The sequence below is a fragment of the Stegodyphus dumicola genome, chromosome 9 (genome assembly GCF_044657685.1).
Source record: "Stegodyphus dumicola isolate Sdum_Otavi_A_Nest chromosome 9, ASM4465768v1".
In the NCBI taxonomy this organism is placed as follows: Eukaryota; Metazoa; Arthropoda; class Arachnida; order Araneae; family Eresidae; genus Stegodyphus; species Stegodyphus dumicola.
In genome coordinates, this window is record NC_140776.1 from 179,354,598 (window position 1) to 179,374,652 (window position 20,055).

Below are 20,055 nucleotides of genomic sequence, written 5' to 3' on the forward strand. Positions count from 1 at the left end.
TCTATTATATGCATCTATTGTATTTATTATACACATGATAGCACTAATCATCAAATGCAATTTTAAGAATAACAACAAGCAAAGCACTTAAAAATGAAAAAAGAAACTTGTTATAGAACTATTAATATTCTGTATGTATTATAGAAAATACATGCAATGAATAATACCATGACCAAACATTTAAAAAAAAAAAAAAAAAAAGCAGATTAAGTATTACCTACCTCAGTACTTGAGAAAGCAGAGAAAGCAATCCTGGCACATAACATGCAGTTAACTTTTGATTACATGATATTACAAGCATTTTCTTTAGTTTTGTCCTACAAGTGGTTTAAATAACTCAATACTGCTAGTTTAATCTCAGCTCAAATCCTGGTGAACAAGCTGGCTGTGCAGTTTTTATTTTTTTGCATGTGTTTTGTGAATACGAACCAGTTTTCCCTATAAAGTTCTTCATAAAAGCATTCTTCTTCAGGCTGATAACCAATGTACTTAGCCATATTCAAATAGCCTAATCTAACCTTACCTTTTCTTTAGATTCTATATTCACGTGTTATATCTTTATCTGTTAAGATTTGTTCATAACAGGATCACCAGGCTTCTACCAATCTGGCAGGAGCATACTCAAAACATGTCAAAACCATGTGATTTATAACAAAATCGATCATGTTGTCCTTGCAAACCTTTATAAATGTTCCAAATTTTCTTAATAATCTTATTATTTAGAAATGTGTTTATTGTTGTTTTTATATGAACAAAAGCATTTAAATATATCAATTTTAAAAATAATGGAAGTGTTCTTTTAATCAATTTTGCTTTTCTAATGCTGTTTTTAATTACTAACTTTATATCTGAGCCAAAAATTCAAGAATAAGTCTATTAAAAAGGTCTGTATGATAAGTCTATTAATTAATTACATTGTATGAACTTCCACATCTTTGAATATGAAACATTCTATATGAAAACACCGAGTCCATTCCAATCTAATAGAAGAATAAATTATACTTACGAATTCACAGTACGAGCTTCTCTGTATTATATTACACAAAGATTAGAAACCAAGTCTCCACATAGGAAATCTTACACTGATATGATGGTCTTGTATTGAAACAGAATTGTAGCAACATAGATGATATGAATTACATTATGCCAAAGAATTATTTCATCCTAAATAAAGTATAGCATTTAGTTTAACCAAAGACTCACAAAACAAAATTTCAGATTTGGGTTAATCTTTGGATTATGGTAACTTGGCGATTTTTTGGCTAAAATTTGGCGACCAACCCTGCTAATTTTTGTTCGGACGCCATTTTGTTTTCACGAAGTAAAGGCATGTTTTCTTTTTACTCAACATTTTTTTCCAACAATCTGATAGCCAAATTACGCTTATGCTAGAACTTTTATGGAATAAAAGTGCTTAATCATGACGAAGATTAGATGCGAAATTGGGACAAAGGGCAGAATCGCCCACTGCCTGCCGCGTTTTTACGAATTGCACATGCACAGTATCATCCATGTACACGTCGACCTATTTTCACTTAAAAAAACATCCCAGAATTGCACAAAAATGGCATTGCGCACACTCTTGACCGTATCCATGTACACTGCTAAAGTCCTAGCTAGTAACCTTTATCGCCTTACCAAAATGTCGCAAAACTACCTGTTACCATATTCTAAAGATTAGCCCAGATTTGTTGTAAAATTGGTGTCATGTTTTTCCCTATGCTATAATAACTCCACACATTATCTACATATTTTTTTGTCAGTCAAGAAGATTGATGGAAATATTGTCCTTTCAAAAATTATTGTAACAGATATTTCTTTTTAAGTTACATGATCAACAGAAATTATAGAGATATAGCACATAAAAAAACCTTGAAAAATTATTTGGGGAAATTTGGGAGGAATAGATGCTATTTATTTGGTTAGATAATCAACAGATAAAAGTGGTTTATTAAGGATTTCTCAGTGTTATATGAAACCACCGAGAATTTATGAGTACGTTTTGATATCATGCTTATCCATTATTGGGGCTAATGTACATTGTTATCAGTTTTTGTTAGCCAAAAATGGTCGAAAGTAGAGTAAAAATATTAGGAGTTTGACGATAATCATCAGTATACCATAATGTATTTGCATAGAAATATAATACCCAACAGCCAAAAATAAATTAAACTTATCAAATGAATTTTAGTATGCCATAATGGTTTCATGGGAAAATATAACATACCTCTTAAACAACTACAATCATTATATACAACAGCCATTTCATTATAAAAAAGGCATAAATTATATTAATCAGATAAAATTTGTTGTAAGAGCTTCACTATCTGGTTATAATTCTTAAGCAAACAAGAAGCCATTTCCAGTACCATAATATAATTTTCATAAGAACTATCCCATTCCATCACAGAATATTAAAAGCATTTTGGTAGAAACAAGAAATTTTATGGTAATTTTCCAACTATATTCTAATATTCAGATTGTAGATTTTAAAATTTTATCATTTAAAAAGTACAATTTCATAGAATGCAAATTTTGGTACTTTTCCGTTTTGCCAGCGCAAATCTCGCCAAGCAGACTTTATTGGCGACAACACACAGTATACACATAAAAAACATAGACAAATGTTAGTTCTAAGAATTTTTTATTTTAAAGGTATAAACATTTAAATGTCATTTAAAATTTTGTAAAAAAAGCCAATAAATTTTCAAAAAGACATTAATTTAAAAATTTACTATGCTTTCATGGTAAAACATCCTGATTCGCCGGTTCACATCACATGACCCCAAGTGATCTCATTTCACGTAAAGTACACTACAAAAATTCAGTTTTCTCAGTAATTATCTACATTAATTTCAAGTTAAATCTTAATTTGGAATACAAGTTTAAATGCAAGAATTATTTCAGTTTGTACGATTTCAATAGCTTAATCAGAAATTATGTAAAACCACAGTGCTTTACTTTGCTAGTGCATTCTCATTAGAATTAATGAATTTAACCTTTGACTTTGCCTTTTCTATATTTTTGCCATCGGGTGAGCGGTATGATAGCATCCTAATTCACATAATTACCACCAGCGGCCGAGCGGTAACGCCGCTGAACACTGGTAGCTTGGTCCGAGGTTCGAATCCTGCGAACGGGCTGGCTGCATGAGTGTTTTCGTGGTTTTCCCCATGTGTAACTTGTATACGAGCCAGTTTCCCTTATAAAGTCCTACACAAAGGCATCCCTCCCTTAAGGCATATAGCCTCCAACTAAGTTCTTAGAATGAAAATCTTCATTTTTTTGAGATAAAATGTTTGTCATTTTTTGATTATTAATTTCTTAAAAATAAAGTTTCACTACATTTAAAAAATATTTTATATAATTTTGTTACAAATAGATTATAGATCTTATTATTAAAGTCTCATTCAGAAAGTTTACTTTTAATTAATGGATAGAGCCCTATTTCAATGAAAATCGTAAGTGTATGAACACTTTGGGAACCACTGTAGTTCTATTAGCAACTCGATATATATATTGTGATATATTCTAAAAGCAAAATCATGTAAAACATAATGATATAAATTAAATGTATATAACAAACATATAAAGCTCTATAATGAATAATGATCATAACCGTATAATAATTGTGAACACATGTTATATCACGGTAAATAACACTGCTGTGAAATGAAGAATATTTCATTAGAAATTTACCTTTTATATATATTTGATAACAAAATGTTATGAAAACAGGTTATGCAACTTAAGAAACAAGTTATATGAAATGCCCGTTAAGTTACTGCAATATCATGACACCGTGAATAAGCATATCATAAGACATATTACCAAGATAAATATAATTTGTTCCTTCTTTTACATCAATAATAAGTTTTTCTTTAAAAATTTTAGCACTAAATGCCAAAACAAATTTATTATCGGTGCCTTTGATGCAAGGTCACACGAAGATAAACTTGATTTAGCAAATTTCTGAAAACATTAAAATCAAAAGTATTAAATTACAGCAACATCTATTAAACTATTGTTTTAAGCAATTGCCTGGTAAATTTTAATTTTTATATAAAAATTGAATTAAATTACGAATAAGTGACTAAGCTTGTACAGTATTCATGTTCATACATTGGAAATAAATTTCACTTAAATGAAAGAGCTGGAAATATAGTCTGCATGATGCATAAAATATGATCAAATCTATTTTTTAAATATTTGAACGAATGCTTACTTTCAGGGATGTAGCTAGAGAGGGACAGTTTTATAAATCACTAGCGGGCAAGCCCGCTACATGAGGGAAGGGATGCTTTCGTGGAGCGCCCGCTTTATTCACGTTAGGTCACTTGATTTACGTATGCAATCACAAGATATACGCTAGCTCGCATGATTGCTAGCGGGTAAACCCACCATTTGAGCGGCCTAAAGCCTGCTTTCATTGGCCTTTATTCGAAAGTTGGACCAAACTACCAGTGAAGCCCGCTTTCATTCGACGGGATTTGAAATTTGAAGCAAACTACCAGTGTTCAGCGATTTTTTTCCTGGGCTGCGCCCGCTGTATTCACATATGCATCCACAATTTCTGGACAGTACGCCGGGATTCGAAAGTTGGACCGAACTACCAGTATTCAGCGATTTTACCCGGGCTGCACCCGCTTTATTGACGTTATACATTCACAAGATACTGCCAACATGTTACACATGCGGAAAATCACGAAAACACCTATGCAGTCAGCCCGCTTGCCGTCATTCGAAAATGGACCGAACTACCAAATTTAGCGCTTTATTCACGTATGCATACAGAAGATAGTGCTCAAACGATACACATGTGTAAAATCAAGAAAACACCCATGGAGTCAGCCCGTTCACCGGGATCGAACGTTGGACCGAACTACCAGTGTTCATCGGTTTTGCACGAATATGCATCCAGAAGACACTGCATACATGATACAGATGCAGATTTTTATATATCATTCTAAAAAATAACTTAAGATTGATTTGCAACACTTGGTATAAATAAAGATATTTTTACCAAAGAATTAATATTATTTTCAGACTTTTTACTGTCGCACTAAATGTAGAAACTGGACAATTTGAATATTTCATCTAGCCTCTTCATTTAATGATTTAATGTATTTTTACTCCTCCGAAATATTTTAATGACAAATTTATTCATTCATTTACAATGTTTATCAGATAATATCAAATCAATATGTATATCTGGTGTCAACAAAGGTTTTATTATCCTTAGCATTTTTTATATGCACTATAATTTTCTTAGTAAAAGTGCTGTATGCAAACAATTACATACTGGCAATGAAAACTTTGAGATTGTGCCAGTAAAAAAAAAAAAATCGCTAAATCTTCTTAGCACTGATAAGGTATCCAATATGCATATATTTTCGATGAGGCTTATAGTTACAGGTATCAACACTGCATAGAATCGACACCAATTCTAGTTATGAACATATAAGCAACATGATAAAATCAAATTTTTATAATGACATAATAATAGGTAAGAGAATTAATGCGTATTTGCCCCAGAAATACAACTAAGATAGAATATGTTTGAGATAATAAATATGGTTGAATCTTTAAATAACTATGCAAAATCTTATTTCTTGCAACTAAAAGGCTGTGTATTCATGTATTATTCTTATTCTACTAAATGTTCTACACATTCTTATTCTACTAAATAAAAGCTTGTTATAAATAAAACAGGAATACATAAACAATCTAATAAATTACTGAACTGATCCAAATCCACTGTTCCTTGCTTTTATTTGCTAACCTGTATATCTGTATACACATGTCTGTGCACGCTGTTTAATTTACTCCAAAGTTATTTAATTATATGCAATCATATTTTGAATAATGGCTGAGAAATGAAATTAAGTCTCTCCCCTATCAATATTTATAACTGAACAAATACTTGGGTGTTTTACATTACAGAACAACAGATTTTCTCAAAAAAGATACATGTGCCCGTTTGATACTTCAAGTGAGAAAAAATACTTTCATCATTAGCTAATTTTCATCATGGATAAATTTTTTAAACCTACTTTAAAAACTTTTTATTACTAATACTTACTTCAAAACGAACACTGCTATAAAAGATAAGAAAAAACATTAAACTGTACTCAGCGAGAAACAATGGTATGTATATCATTTTATAAGAAATTGTTTGGTGCATGCTATTCTATAGTGGAAAAGATTTGATATCTGTAATACTTTTTATACTATTACTCATACTAGATCATCGTACCTATTTTCTGAACTGGAAATTTTTTATGCTAACTATCCTGAACCACTGTAAGCAGTTCTAAATAGTTTAACAGGAAATGACTCACACACAGAAATTTCAACATTACTAGAATATGAAATTCAAAGTTCATCATTAAGGTTAAAATAATTAACTTTTACTTTTATATGTGTCATTCTATAAATTTTCATTTAAATCATTGCTAACATAAACTGAAACACAATTTAAATTTCTGCAGGTAAAATATGCATGAAAGCATAATTATATATGTATGTGTATTAATAATATTTAAGAGATTAATGAGCTATAATAATTTATACTTCAATACACAAATATGCATGTTTACTTTCGAAGAATACACATACACGTTTATATGTATGATACACGAGAAAGAAATTTTGCATTTGCACGAGAAAAAATGTAATCAGTTTTTTTATTTATTTTTTTAAATGCTTAGAACGCACGTTCATATAATGTCCCGCTTTCTTTCCAATTCGAAATACGCGAATCCACCCTCTTCGTTTTGCTGTCTCGTTCGATATTTTTCGAACCAAGAATGCGATAGAAGCATAACTCAGGTTCCTTGCAAGCTCGTGATTTACACTGGTGTACACAACAAAACGTGCGGTCTGTACTTCTTTTTAAGTTATACATATGCCCACAACAATAAAAAATAAAACGTTTAATTACTTTTCGATCACAACACGCTTCACAAACTAGGTAGCATTGTCAAACGTAAATACCGAGCTTTAATGTTTCCACCTTTTAGCCACTAGATGGCGTATCAGAGCGCTGGAATCGCGGATGACAGATTAAAGACATCGCCAATGTGAAAGATCTTGGTTACCATGATCATGGTATTTATCGCTCATTTAGCTCAACATACACATTTCCCTGCTTCATTTTCCCCAAATTTGAATCGGCATTCATTTACAAAAGCAACGAAAAGAGAAATTTATCAGTAAGGGTCTATTTAAGATCGTACACTGCTAAAAAAAAAAAAAAATAGGATTCTACTGGGCCTCAACTGGGCCGATCGAAATTCTCCCATTCTACTGGGCCGATTGACAAAATTCAAACTGCGTTTTTCATGTCTCTAAAGCGCGATATGAATATATATTAGATTTATAGGATAAGTTTCGGAGAACAGCCTTAACGCTAAAACGGGGAGAAATAGCTTATTATGGTAGACCACGTTATAGTTGTTATCCGATGACGTACTTCTAGGAGGACAGCGTGATACTTTTTCCCTGCTAAGGGATTATCCGTAGCAGCAGATCGGGATACGTATTCGGAAAATATAAACGAGAAGCTAGACTCCGCGCCGTACCCTTCTGATGTTGGCCAATTATGTTTGACTTGAAAATGACGTCATTTATAGGCGGAGTAATCGTAAATGACTATGTAAACATGAATATAGTTTTATAGTTTAATCTTATTTTCTTTTATAATCTCAAGTTTTCCATACTATATTAGATTATTATGCCTTCTGAAAGTATCTCCTGGTGCTGCTTGTTTTGGCGTTTTGGCGTTTGATGAATCATTGATTATTTAATTCGAGTTTCAAAAATAATATTTTTACATGTCAACTTTTATATTAACATACATGAAATAATTTATAGGACATCACACTGTTCAAGCATCTGTGCCATATAAAAAAAAATATCTGTACAATTAGTTATTATTCTTTCAGCAATAACTCTACCAGTTTATGAATGCAATTTATACAGAGTAACTATCAAACTGCAGTAAAAAAAAAAAAAAAAAAAGATTTATTGCATAATGAAATTTTATAAGTGATTAATTCTGAAATACAGTTCAATGCCATATGAAGTTGCTGTTTTCGTTCTTCAGATAACATAAGGAACTATTTTGAATAAGGAAATAATTTAACTAATTTTAAAGCTATAGGAAAATATGCATTGTTTGTAATAAGGATAACGTTTTTGGAGCATTGTGTGAATGAACAGCTTAATGAGCTTTTTCGTTAATAAAAAAAGGAAGTAGATGACTGTGAATGCATTTACAAGTATTCAACATTCAAGATAAAATTCTTCTATGAAATAAATAAAAAATTAGATACACATTAAGTTTTTTTTTTTTTTTTTTTTCTCCTCACAAATCTGAATGAAGAATTAAAGTTCTGGGATGAAGCATTCGAAATTACCTACAACATTAAGCGCATGCACAAAATTTTCATTACGTATTTTTATTATCTATAAAATATTCAACAAATAATATTTACAGCAAAAAATTAAAAAAAAGTCAAATCTTAGTTATTATGTGATTGACAAAACATATTACATTAGTCAGATGTTATTTTCAAAAGTTTGATTATTTACAAATGTTTTCTTTAATCAAAGCACACTTTCATTTAGCAAGCAGATTTCCTGGATGAAATTATCTCTTAAATATCTTAAAAGTTCTAAAGCAACTTGAAATAATCAATTAATCTCTCATAGTTTGTTCTAAATTATTAATATAGAAAGAAAGAAGGAGCAGTTAACAGTAAAAGTAATGATTAGCTTGTATGATTAAATTTCTTGATCAAGCAAAATAGTAATAAAGTTCACTTATTAGTGATGTTTCTGTATTGAATTGTCATGATCATTTCCTTTACTAATGACAGGCCTGTCCTAATAAAATATCTGAGAACTTTTCTGTTTCATTTGCTGTAGGTTTGTTCAGTTTTCATTTTTTACAAATTTTTCTTGAGAAAAATATTTTTTGTAGAATAATCTTTTTACTTGTAGATTCAAATTTAGTGCATATATATTTTTTTGATTTATTGTGTTGCAATTTTCTGACAACTGTAATAATTTTTGAACAGCATTTAAATGTTGCATGATTTGCTGAAATATTTTGTCTGTTAATGTAGTCTGCAAATTTTTATTTTCATTGCCCAATTTTTGGATTTCATTTACTAGTGATTAAAAAAATTATGATAGTTGATTTCTCAGAAGTGAAGTTTATGTGTGGTTTTTCTAAATTTTGTACTCCTTCTTTTCGTGATTGCTCCAGAATAACCTGTTTCACTTCTGTTCTACATTACTGCTGAAAAAATGTGTTTGCACAAATTATTTTGAATACTAAGGTCAATACATTCACAAGTATATGCTTTCATGCTAATATTACACTGTGTATACATGTTCAAACAGTGTTTGTTACAATCATGCTCTGAATTTTTTTTTTTGACCTAATAGATTCTTCTTGATGAGCTACTTTTAAATTTAAATATTCTGTCATCAATCTTCTCAGACTGTAAACATTTTCCATCTTTGTGTGGCCTTAAAAGTATTTGAGATTTTTGTTGTAATTTTGCCTTTGTGCTTTTTTTTTTTTTTTTTTTTTTTTTTTTTTTTTTTTTTTGCCAAGGGAGCAGAATGACATAATAGGCAATGAAAAACTGTTGAATATTGTGATTATATTGAAACTCAGCATCAGGCTATCCTTGAAAGGGAGGAAAGACAACAGGGCGCAAAATTTTAAGATGTAGTGATTGCTGCTGAGGGTGCCTGTAATGTAGTATATTAGGCATGAATAATAGTACCCTAAACTATATATAACAACTAGTGATAGACTGATAGGATAATTCATAATGCAAGGGTCATGATATCTGTTATTAAAATGTCACCAGACTAAGATAAGACCATCGTAATGGTAAGGAAAAAATGAGATTTGTCTGAAAAGAATATTGTGCCATGCTGAAACTTCCCACATAAAAGAGCACTGGCAAAACATACAATTCCAGTAATTAAAACAACTTATAGTTCTTTCTTTTTTAGTCTTTCTACATAGTATTACTGGAGTACGTGATATGCGTATACACTGCAATATTAATTATCTGCATATTCCATCAAAGTCTATGCTAAGTCATCTAACAGGAAGATTTTAAGATTATTGGATCCTTCATTCATGGTATTGCATTTTGAGTACCAGCAGCGTAGAAAGTGAGAGAGGGAAACAGATGCATATTATGACAGAAAAAACTTTAATATATTTTAGCGAGGGATTTTTGAAATAAACTGTGATAACTACAAAGAATGAATAACTATTGTATTATATAGAATAAAAAAGATTAAAATCATTACCAGCAATTTTTTTCTTTTTGAGGTGATGGAATAAGAATAAGACCTAAATTAAAATTGTGCTTGTATTATGTGTTGTTTGTAGTACTGTATTGAAATTTAATTTTCGTAAATTTTAATATTTATGCTAGCTGTACATGTCTGTCCACACTTTTTAAACCTTGAGCTTTTAGTTGCCATATTCTTTTCCCTTCAGATTTATAAAATCCACTTCGGCTACCTGTCAGAGTTAGAGAAGAATGGATTTTGAATTTTTTTTTTTTTTTCCCATGAGTTATTTATTACAAAGGATGTTCTGGTATTTCTTTCCTCATCATGTAACCATTCATAAAAAGCTCTATAAAAAACTAAAAGCAATTGATAATTCATTATTTCTACAAAATTTTAGACAGTAAAAATTTATCTAATAACAATATGTTAATTTCATAATATGTAATAAACATATATTGTAATTTTGAATTAGCATCTTGTTAAATATATGTAGTATTATGAAAACCAATTTTAACCTGTATATGTTAAAAAAGAATAGGAAGTCTATAGTTGTTTTTAACATAGTGGATCATTTAAAAAATTCTGTCATTTTTAGTGGCTGAATTTAAAATTACTTCATACAGAAAGCACCAACAATGGATCACTTATGTAATTGCTGTCATTCTCACATTTTCTCATCTGGAAATCAGCTTCTAGGTGACTTAGAAGCCAAATATTGTTCAATATACTATTTAACATGTTTCAAAATATTTCACAGCTAAGAAATGTTAGAAGTACTGAAATATTTTAATGCAATGTTATTGTGTCTAAGATGTAAGGCAGATGAACTAGAACATGCAAAACAAGTATCCTGTTTTTTTGTTATGTGTTTCAAGAGGCACGTAGGTGGTAGTTATCACTCAACAGTAAGAACTTTTCTCTATTTATAAATCCAAGCAGCCACTGGTAGTTTGATCCAGTTCAAATCCCTGCAAAATTGCTAACTGCACAGTCGTTCATGTAATTTTCTAAATGTGTAATATGAATACAACCATCTTCCCTTAAGAGGCCCCCATGATTATATCTCTGTCCTTTATCAGATAGTCGTAATGTGCTTTATCTGATCAATCCAAATTAATCCTGAAAAATGATTTTTGAATATTTCTGAGGGCAATATCTATATTTAACATTATTTCTTTCAAACAACTAACTACCTACACAGAAGAAAAAAATATCTGGGACCATGGGTGGTAATTTTCCAGAGGATTCATTGTATATGTATACTTTAAAGCTTTGCCAAAGACAGGGGTTATGTCATTAACATTTGCACATACAGCAAAATTACATTCCGCAAAGACCAACTTTTTATGGGAAAAAAATGGGTTAGGTATATTTTAGATTAAGAAAGCATGAATACTTAATACAAACCTTAATATTATTGTAATTAAAAGGCAAAGATGAAACAAATGGTAATTGAAATAATTTCTATGACTGCTTAATAAGTAGGTACATGATACAATTATTTTTTTAAATAGCTGCTGATTTTTGTTTGGGACAATACTTGATGCAACTTATTAAATATATTGTAATGAAGAGTGCAGTTTTTGAATTCCTCTCAGTGTTTTTTTCTTTCTTCACTTCGGTCAATCTGTATTCCAAAATCGGGCGTTTCCTGTGTCTTTTTTAACAATTTGTTTAACTTCTTGTACATTAAAAGCATTTCATCTTCCCCTCTATTGCTGCTTTCATAGTTCAGCTGCTGTTTAGTTAATAACAAAGTAAAATCATTCAGTTCTTAATTTGTTATTTCAGAATTATCATTCTTGACTAATGTTTCTATTTCTCCTTCCATATATGAATATTCCTTTTGCAGTTTTTATGATTTCCTTGGCTTCATTTTCACTCGATGGAAATCCTTTAAAATTGTTCATTGGCCAGAGCAGAAGCCAGAAAACATTCATAATTGATGAATTCACTTATTCCCATGGGCCTTCAATCATTTCTATGCAGTGTCTTATGTTGAATTCGCCCACCAGCAGCCGAGCGGTAAAGTCGCTGAACACTGGTAATTCGGTCCGAGGTTCGAATCCCGTGAATGGGCTGGTTGCATGGGCGTTTTCATGGTTTTCCCCATGTGTAACGTGTATACGAGCCAGTTTCCCTTAGAAAACCCTCCACGAAGGCATCCCTTCCCTTAGGCATATAGCCCTCGAGGCTTTGTCATAATCACACACACACTTATGTTGAATTTCTTCCAAAAATGCCATTAGTGTGCTTTCTTTCGTCTAGTACTTTATTTGCAAAGATGTAAACATGCCTCTTGTAACACGCTTTGATTCCTTGATCATAATTCTTGTTATAATTCCTTGATCCATTGTTTGGATTAAGGGAGTTGAGTTTGGTGAAGAGAGGAGAACATTACAGTTCAGGTTTTGTTATTCTATATAATATCTGACTTTTTTAATGAATGAATTTTCAAACCAGTCATTAAAGAAAACTATTGCAATGCTGCCAATATTCTGCAACATGCTGCATGTAATTGGAATTCTCACATTAGACAAATTAAATTGATACAATTAAGATAATGCATATAAGCAAATTTGTGTTCTCAGTGTGTTTACCATAATAACAAGGAAATGGGAAGAATGCATTGAAAGAAAACTTAAGCATTCATTTTTCTTTCATTAAAGATTATTTTGGAAATATGCTAAAGATTAAGATTGCTTAAAACTCAGTTTTTAATTACAAATATGAAGGGGGAAAAGTTTGTTAGACAGTAAGTTCTTTAGTCCACTAACTTCACATTTGTAATACTAAAAGGAGAAAAGCATGTATTATAAAAGGACCATTTTTCCAATTTCCAATAAATGGTTTATGGACATATCTGTTCAGTTTGATTCTTTAAAATCCACAAAACATGTTATGTAAACTGAAAGGTAAATATACTGAAAAAGATTTAATGCAGATGACAAAAATCTAAGTATGATCAGTTTTAGGTATTCAAAATAAGTAAACAATCTAAAAGAAAGCAACATATATGAGATAAGAAAATTGTGAAGCAATGTAAAATGGTATGTACATTTTAGTGAATGAAAGCAAAAAAAGAATTAATACAATTAAATCTCCCTGCATCATGTCAAGCAGGGAAATTTAATGTATCGATACCAGTTTTTGGTGCTCTTCGGTTATCGGGCCCAGATTCAGAAATGTATGGATGTATGTGTTCATGTGCATATGTATGTATGTGTGTGGTATAACTTCATCACTCAATACATAAATTTTAATAACTGTATATATTGTATATACAGTATGTATATACAATTATTATATACAGTTATTAACAGTTATTGTATATACAGTATGTATATACAATATATCAGTATATTTTTCAGTTTTGTTGTCTTAGTTTTTAAAAATTGGGTACTCGTCTATAATTGGGATCAGATTCAGAAATGTATGTATGTGCATTTCTGAATCTGATCCCAATTATAGAGGAGTACCCAATTTTTAAAAACTAAGACAATGAAACTGAAAAATAGACAGTGTTATTAAAATTTATGTATTGAGTGATGAATTTATACCATAAACGTAGTTTTCAGGGAGCATAAATATGCAAGAGATGCAAAAAGACTAACTGGTACGTTAATGTTTCAATAATTTTGTAATTTGCAAGTGGAATGTTGGTAAGTCTTTTGGTATTATGATAATAAAAGATAAAGAGCAAGATTTATAACATTTCTCTCATCGTTAAGATCCGAAAAAGTTCAACAACGATTAATTCAAGCATAGCAAAGAAGAAAATAGCACTTTTTCAGTAATTTTATTTTCCTTAAAATGAGAGAAAAAATTAAAGTACTGCGTACTCAAATAAATGTAAGGTGAGGAATGATAACCTTGTCTTCATGGGAATGACAGATCTAAACTTTTACTTATAATTTCATACTTAAGCAGATTGTCTAAATGTTCTCTATAATTCATTATTGTAGAGAAGCTTCCAAACAACCTTCTTCTCCGCATTTAATGTGATTCAGCTCACTTCAAAATTTGTGCATGTTGCGTAAATGTTTTCGAAGTTGCACCCACGGAGTATTAAAGTATACTCCATAGTTACACCCTATTTTTAAAACTTTTTTCGCAATACATGCAAAGCACACACTCTTCCGAAGAAGACGCATTCAATCACTACCAAAACATACAACTGTCAGATTGATAGTCAACAGTTAAAATTAGAGCTGGAGCAAATCGCATGTATTCGTTACCGAGTAACGGGTACATCGGTTGACTCGAAGTACCGATTCGGTACTCACAAATTCATTTCGTTACTCGCATCTGTCGTATGACGCGGTTGCTGTGCGAATACGAATGATGCGGTTTCTATGCGAATACGAATGATGCGGTTGCTGTTCGAATACGAACGATACATTTGTTAACAATACCAGTGTGCCACATTTTTCATTGATAATTTCGATTTTTTTTTTTTTTTGGTTAACTCATCGGGCAAACTCTTGTTTACATTATGCGTTTTAGTTGAAATATTGTTTAATTGTTGATATTTACGAAAATGATCAATTTTGATAGCGTGAAGCGTTATTTTGTATTTGCTTTTTACATTTAGATTTATAGTGCATATTATGTTTGTAATTTGAAAATTTAGATGATTATTGATTTTTTTTCTTGAGCGTGCCATAGGGAGATTTTATTGGTTTGAAATATTTATATACTGCACTTAGGTATTGTTTAAACAAGAATATGTAGGTTAATATAAGTTCTTTACTTCCTTGTACGAAATAAAAAGGAAGTAAGTATTGTAATTGAGAAAAATTTTTGGGTGTCATATTTCAACGGAAATATCCATTTTTGACGATTACAGAATCCATGTGAATTATTTATTTGGATGACGTCTGTACGTACAAACACAATTTTTTTTTTCCCAGAAACGGATTGTTAAATGTAATCCCATAAGATGATACTTATGACAAATGATTATGACTCTAAGTTGATACTTGAAAGGGATTTTTTCGTGATGTGCAAGTACGCATGCATTTCGCGTAACTCAAAAACGATTAGTTCTAGAACGCTGAAATTTTCTATATGGGCCCGTTATAACATCTAGATGTGCACCTCTCTTTTTTATTGCAATCGGTAATACTACAAAACGTAAATATGTATATTTTAAAGAAATTATAATTAAATGTAAAGTACTCACACATATATATAAATATAAAATAAAAGCCAAATAAGGCGAAAATAAAAGCCTTGGTTTTTATTTTATTTATTTATCACTAAGTAAGTTACTTGGCTTTTATTATTTTACCAGAGTATAGATAGAAATTTGGTTATGTAGCCTATTCTTCTAAAACGACGTTTCGTCGCTGCCTTCCCCCACCAATTCCCTTTTTTTTGGTTTCGGATTAATTGGTTACGGCAATGCACACTAGGGCTATTGCCTAAGGGAAGGGATGCCTTCGTGGAGGACTTTTTAAAGGAACTGGCTCATATGCAAGTTACACATGGGGAAAGCCACGAAAACGTCCGTGCAGCCAGCCGTTAGCCGGGAATTGAACCCCGGAACGAACTATTAGTCTTCAGCGACTTTCGTCTCCACCTGATTATGGACACCTGTAAGCCCGACCGCTCGTGGGCTCTCGCTGTTTGCAAAATAGGTGTTCACTTTACGATAAAGCAAGCACCTGTTTTCTTCAATTAAAACAGGTTAGACGATATGACTCTTACTACTTCATTCTCACTTAGCTTTTGATTTCTAATATTGATTCAATATTTTCTGTAGATATTCTGATTAGAATCATGGATTTCAAACATGTGCAAAAGGTGTGTATCTGAATATAATTAGGTTTTTATAACATAGGGCCCATTTTATTAATTTCTAAAACAATATTATCGCTGTTTAGAACCACATTATCGCTGTTTTGAAAGAAAGCAAAAATGTGACAAATGTATAATGAACATTAATATACATGCTTTACTAGAAATTCACCCTTTCGTCATTAGCGGTTATGATGAAAGGAATGGGGAGAAGCAGCTACGAATAACGGACAAATAACGAAATCTAATCTTTAATGCCCTCTTCCAGTTTCTTTAGCCCACCAGCGGTCGAGCGGTAACGTCGTTGAATACTGGTAGTTCGGTTTGAGGTTCAAATCCAGCGAACGGGCTGGCTGCATGGGTGTTTTTGTGGTTTTCCCCATGTGTAAAGTGTATACCAGCCATTTCCCTTACAAAGTCCTCCACGAAGGCATCACCCCTTTAGGCAGATAGCCCTAGTGTGCTTTGCCATAATTAAATACACCAACACCAACCCAGTTTCTTTATTTGTATTTGGGAAAGTTTTATTGTCATTATGAAAAGTGAAATTTGATATGGATACCGCATAACTTTTTAAATTATGCTTATTTTTGCTGCACTTCATTTAAACTTATTTCCTCGAATTGCTGCACTTCATTTAAACTTATTTCCTCGAATTATTCTAACTTAATTAAGCGATACCCGAAGGCAAGTTACAAATGGCATCAAACACTGCAAATTTTGAAATTAAATTTCCCGGTCAATCTCTGTCTACGGGACTCAAACTTCTTGTATTTTTATTTTTCATAACGAGTATAAAACTTTGTCAGCTATAAATATAGGAACCAGAAGACAACATTAAAAGTTAGATTTCATAATTTGTCCAAAATTAATTCTTTTTAAAATTTGACATTGACAAAATATGAATATTTTCGTCATTTAAAATACTTCTGTATTTTTGTTGCACTGTATTTAAACTTGCTTCTTCGAGTTATTGACATTAAATTACATTAATTCCGTTATCTATTAGAAAATAATTATAGCAAATCATCTAATTACGACATCACTAAGAGGTCACTTTCTAAGAGATCTGTATTTTTGAGAACATAAACAAACACTGGTAGTGAACATCACGTTCGTCTTATTATTATAAAGTAAACACCTATTTTTCAAACAGCGGATAAAACGGGAAAGAGGGAATTGGTGGGGGAAGGCAGCGAACGAAATGACACTTTTTGAGGCTCGGATGAAATGAGAAAGGACGAAAAGGTACTAAGCCAATATGACAAGGTCTGGTTTTTTACTTTATAATTTAACTGTTCATCATAAATTTAAGAATTATTTTAATTTTTATTTGTCTTTACATTTTTGTTAAATTTTACTTATAAGTATTTTATATTTCAGTTGCTAATTATTATGTTACTTTAATTATTCATTAATTTAATCACTATTTTTATTATTTTAATTATTAAGTTTTTACTAGGTAATTTTTTATTATTTTAATTACTAATTAATGTTATTATTGTAATATTTCTTTTATTTATTTATTTATTATTTTATTTTTCCCTATTTTCCTGACGGCCTTCCGTAGGCGTTTCTGACTTTTGTGACACCACAAAAAGAGGTGAATTATTTCCATCCAAAAATACGACGTAAAACTCCCGATAAAATAGGCTCAGGATACGAATACCGATGGATTTTACCGACATTAACGAGTAACGATACGATAGTAAAGAGTACTTGTTCACCGAGTAACGAATACATACGGGTACACAATTTCTCGTTACTTCTACAGCACTAGTTAAAATGGACCATCGCGTCAAAGAATATGTTCAACTTTGATCGCGTCACGTAACAGAAGACCACGCCCACAAGCTGATGTCATTGAGAAGTCTAATTTAATTGGCTAGCTACATGAGGGTACAGCGCGGAGTCTAGCTTCTTGTAAATATAATTATGTGTGCTGTTTGGTTGAGCAAAGAGTATTAAATTAGAAATAGCACATAATTGAATAAAATATAAAATATTGATAATATATGTAAAAATAAGTGTCTTGCACTTGTATATGTTATGCTTTATTTTCTGTTTTCATTTGCTTTGTTATGCTTCCCTGTACTCATCGATGTTCAAACATGGTTTATTCTGTAGCTTTTTAGTATTTATTTTATGTGCATTGATTGCAAGTAATCTATAAATATTTTCTCTTACTTTCTTTCTTGCAATGTGTGCTTCCATATCGTAGTGCAATAAAATAAGTCAATGTGTGCTTTGATATCGAATCTGAAGCGGGGGGGGGCAAAATCGTGTTGACATTTTTTGTACTTCTTAGAAACCATTTAGCTTTAAAGATGTGTTTTGCTCAATCAAGCTTTTAATTCAATCCTCTTTGAAAAATTTCGTCAGATAAAAGATACTAAAAATTAGACAGCGGATTTCTGTGTAGAAAATTTAGACATGAAATAAATTAAAAGCGATTATAAGAACTATTAAATGAATTATTCTGTATGCCTGCCCTGCTTATTTTTTTATGGAAATACTTGGCATTTTCAGGACGCAAAAAGTGCTTCAAAGAACTTTGAAATATTAGTACAAACACATTAATCAATTAAATTGAAATAAATAATGGGATGTAATTTAAAAGACAGAAATAAGTTAATGTAAGAGAGTTAGATTTAAAAATTTGCACACACAAATCAGATTTATTTATCAGATTTTCTAAGGTTTTATTTAATAAATAACTTTGATTTTGAAATATGTCATTTGAACTTATAAATCTCTGTGGATACTGAAAACGTGATGAATATATAAGAATATTATCATTTTCAGTAAGTTTTCTTATTGAATAATAAATTCTGATAGTCCTATGCTATAAGAATAGGGTCTAAGTTTGCATAAAAGTTCCTCTGTTAAATAAAAGAATTTAAGTAATTTCTGTAGCCTTTTTGTCAGTACACTAAAGGTAAACTAATTAACTAATTACTTATCCTCGCTTGCAATTAGAACCATCATTAAATCCCTATTTTATCTAATCATTTCCTGAACATTATCATGTATATAGATTGACTTCGTCTTTGTAACTGATAATCAGGGGCGTAGCTAGAGGGGGGGCAAGAGGGGGCATCTGTCCCCGGGCGCAGAATACAAGGGGCGCCAAACTGATGTTACGACATTTTAGAATTAAATGTTTTCCATCCTTGGCAAACAGTAGCGGGCGCGAAATCTTCAGTTGTCCCTGGGCGCTGAAAACCCTAGTTACGACTCTGCTGATAATTATTACTTGCAAATTATTCTCTTGTTGATAAACTATTAACAACCCTTTTTATTGCTGAGTTAGGGTTAACAACCTTCGCTCTCACTACCGCCTGCCTTACGGAAATTGGGGTAAAATGCTGGTACCTTGGCTGCTTGTGCGCATGCGCGAACTTAGGTGGTGTGAATGACCTGTCAGCTATTCGCACCGTCGTTGCGATAAGCCACTGCGGTCATTGAGATGGTCATCACGGAGATTCTAGTCTTTTGCACAAGCGCCTGGCCCCAGCCACCACCCCTGTTCTTACTGGTTGCCGTTTATGTTGTCAGGCTGAAAAGATTCCATTATCTGTTTCGTTTGAGTTATGTCAATGGGAACTTATAACTACTTTGGATTTGGTTTTCTCCTGTGTTAATGTGAATTTGTGCAATGTAACAGAATATTTGCAATTAAAAGGAACCTAACAGTATAAGAAAATATGTCGGCACTTTTTATATAAATTGTTTAATCATGTTAATGGAATAGATAAAACTTTATAATGCGTAAATAGTGTTTGGCTAAGCAATCTGTATTCAATGCAATTCATAGCGCTATACTGATATTTAAGAAATGTATTTTATAATTTCATATAAAAGGAGACCATTAACAAGATTTGCTTCGTCAGCAATGTCAAGAAATAGCACTTAACTCTT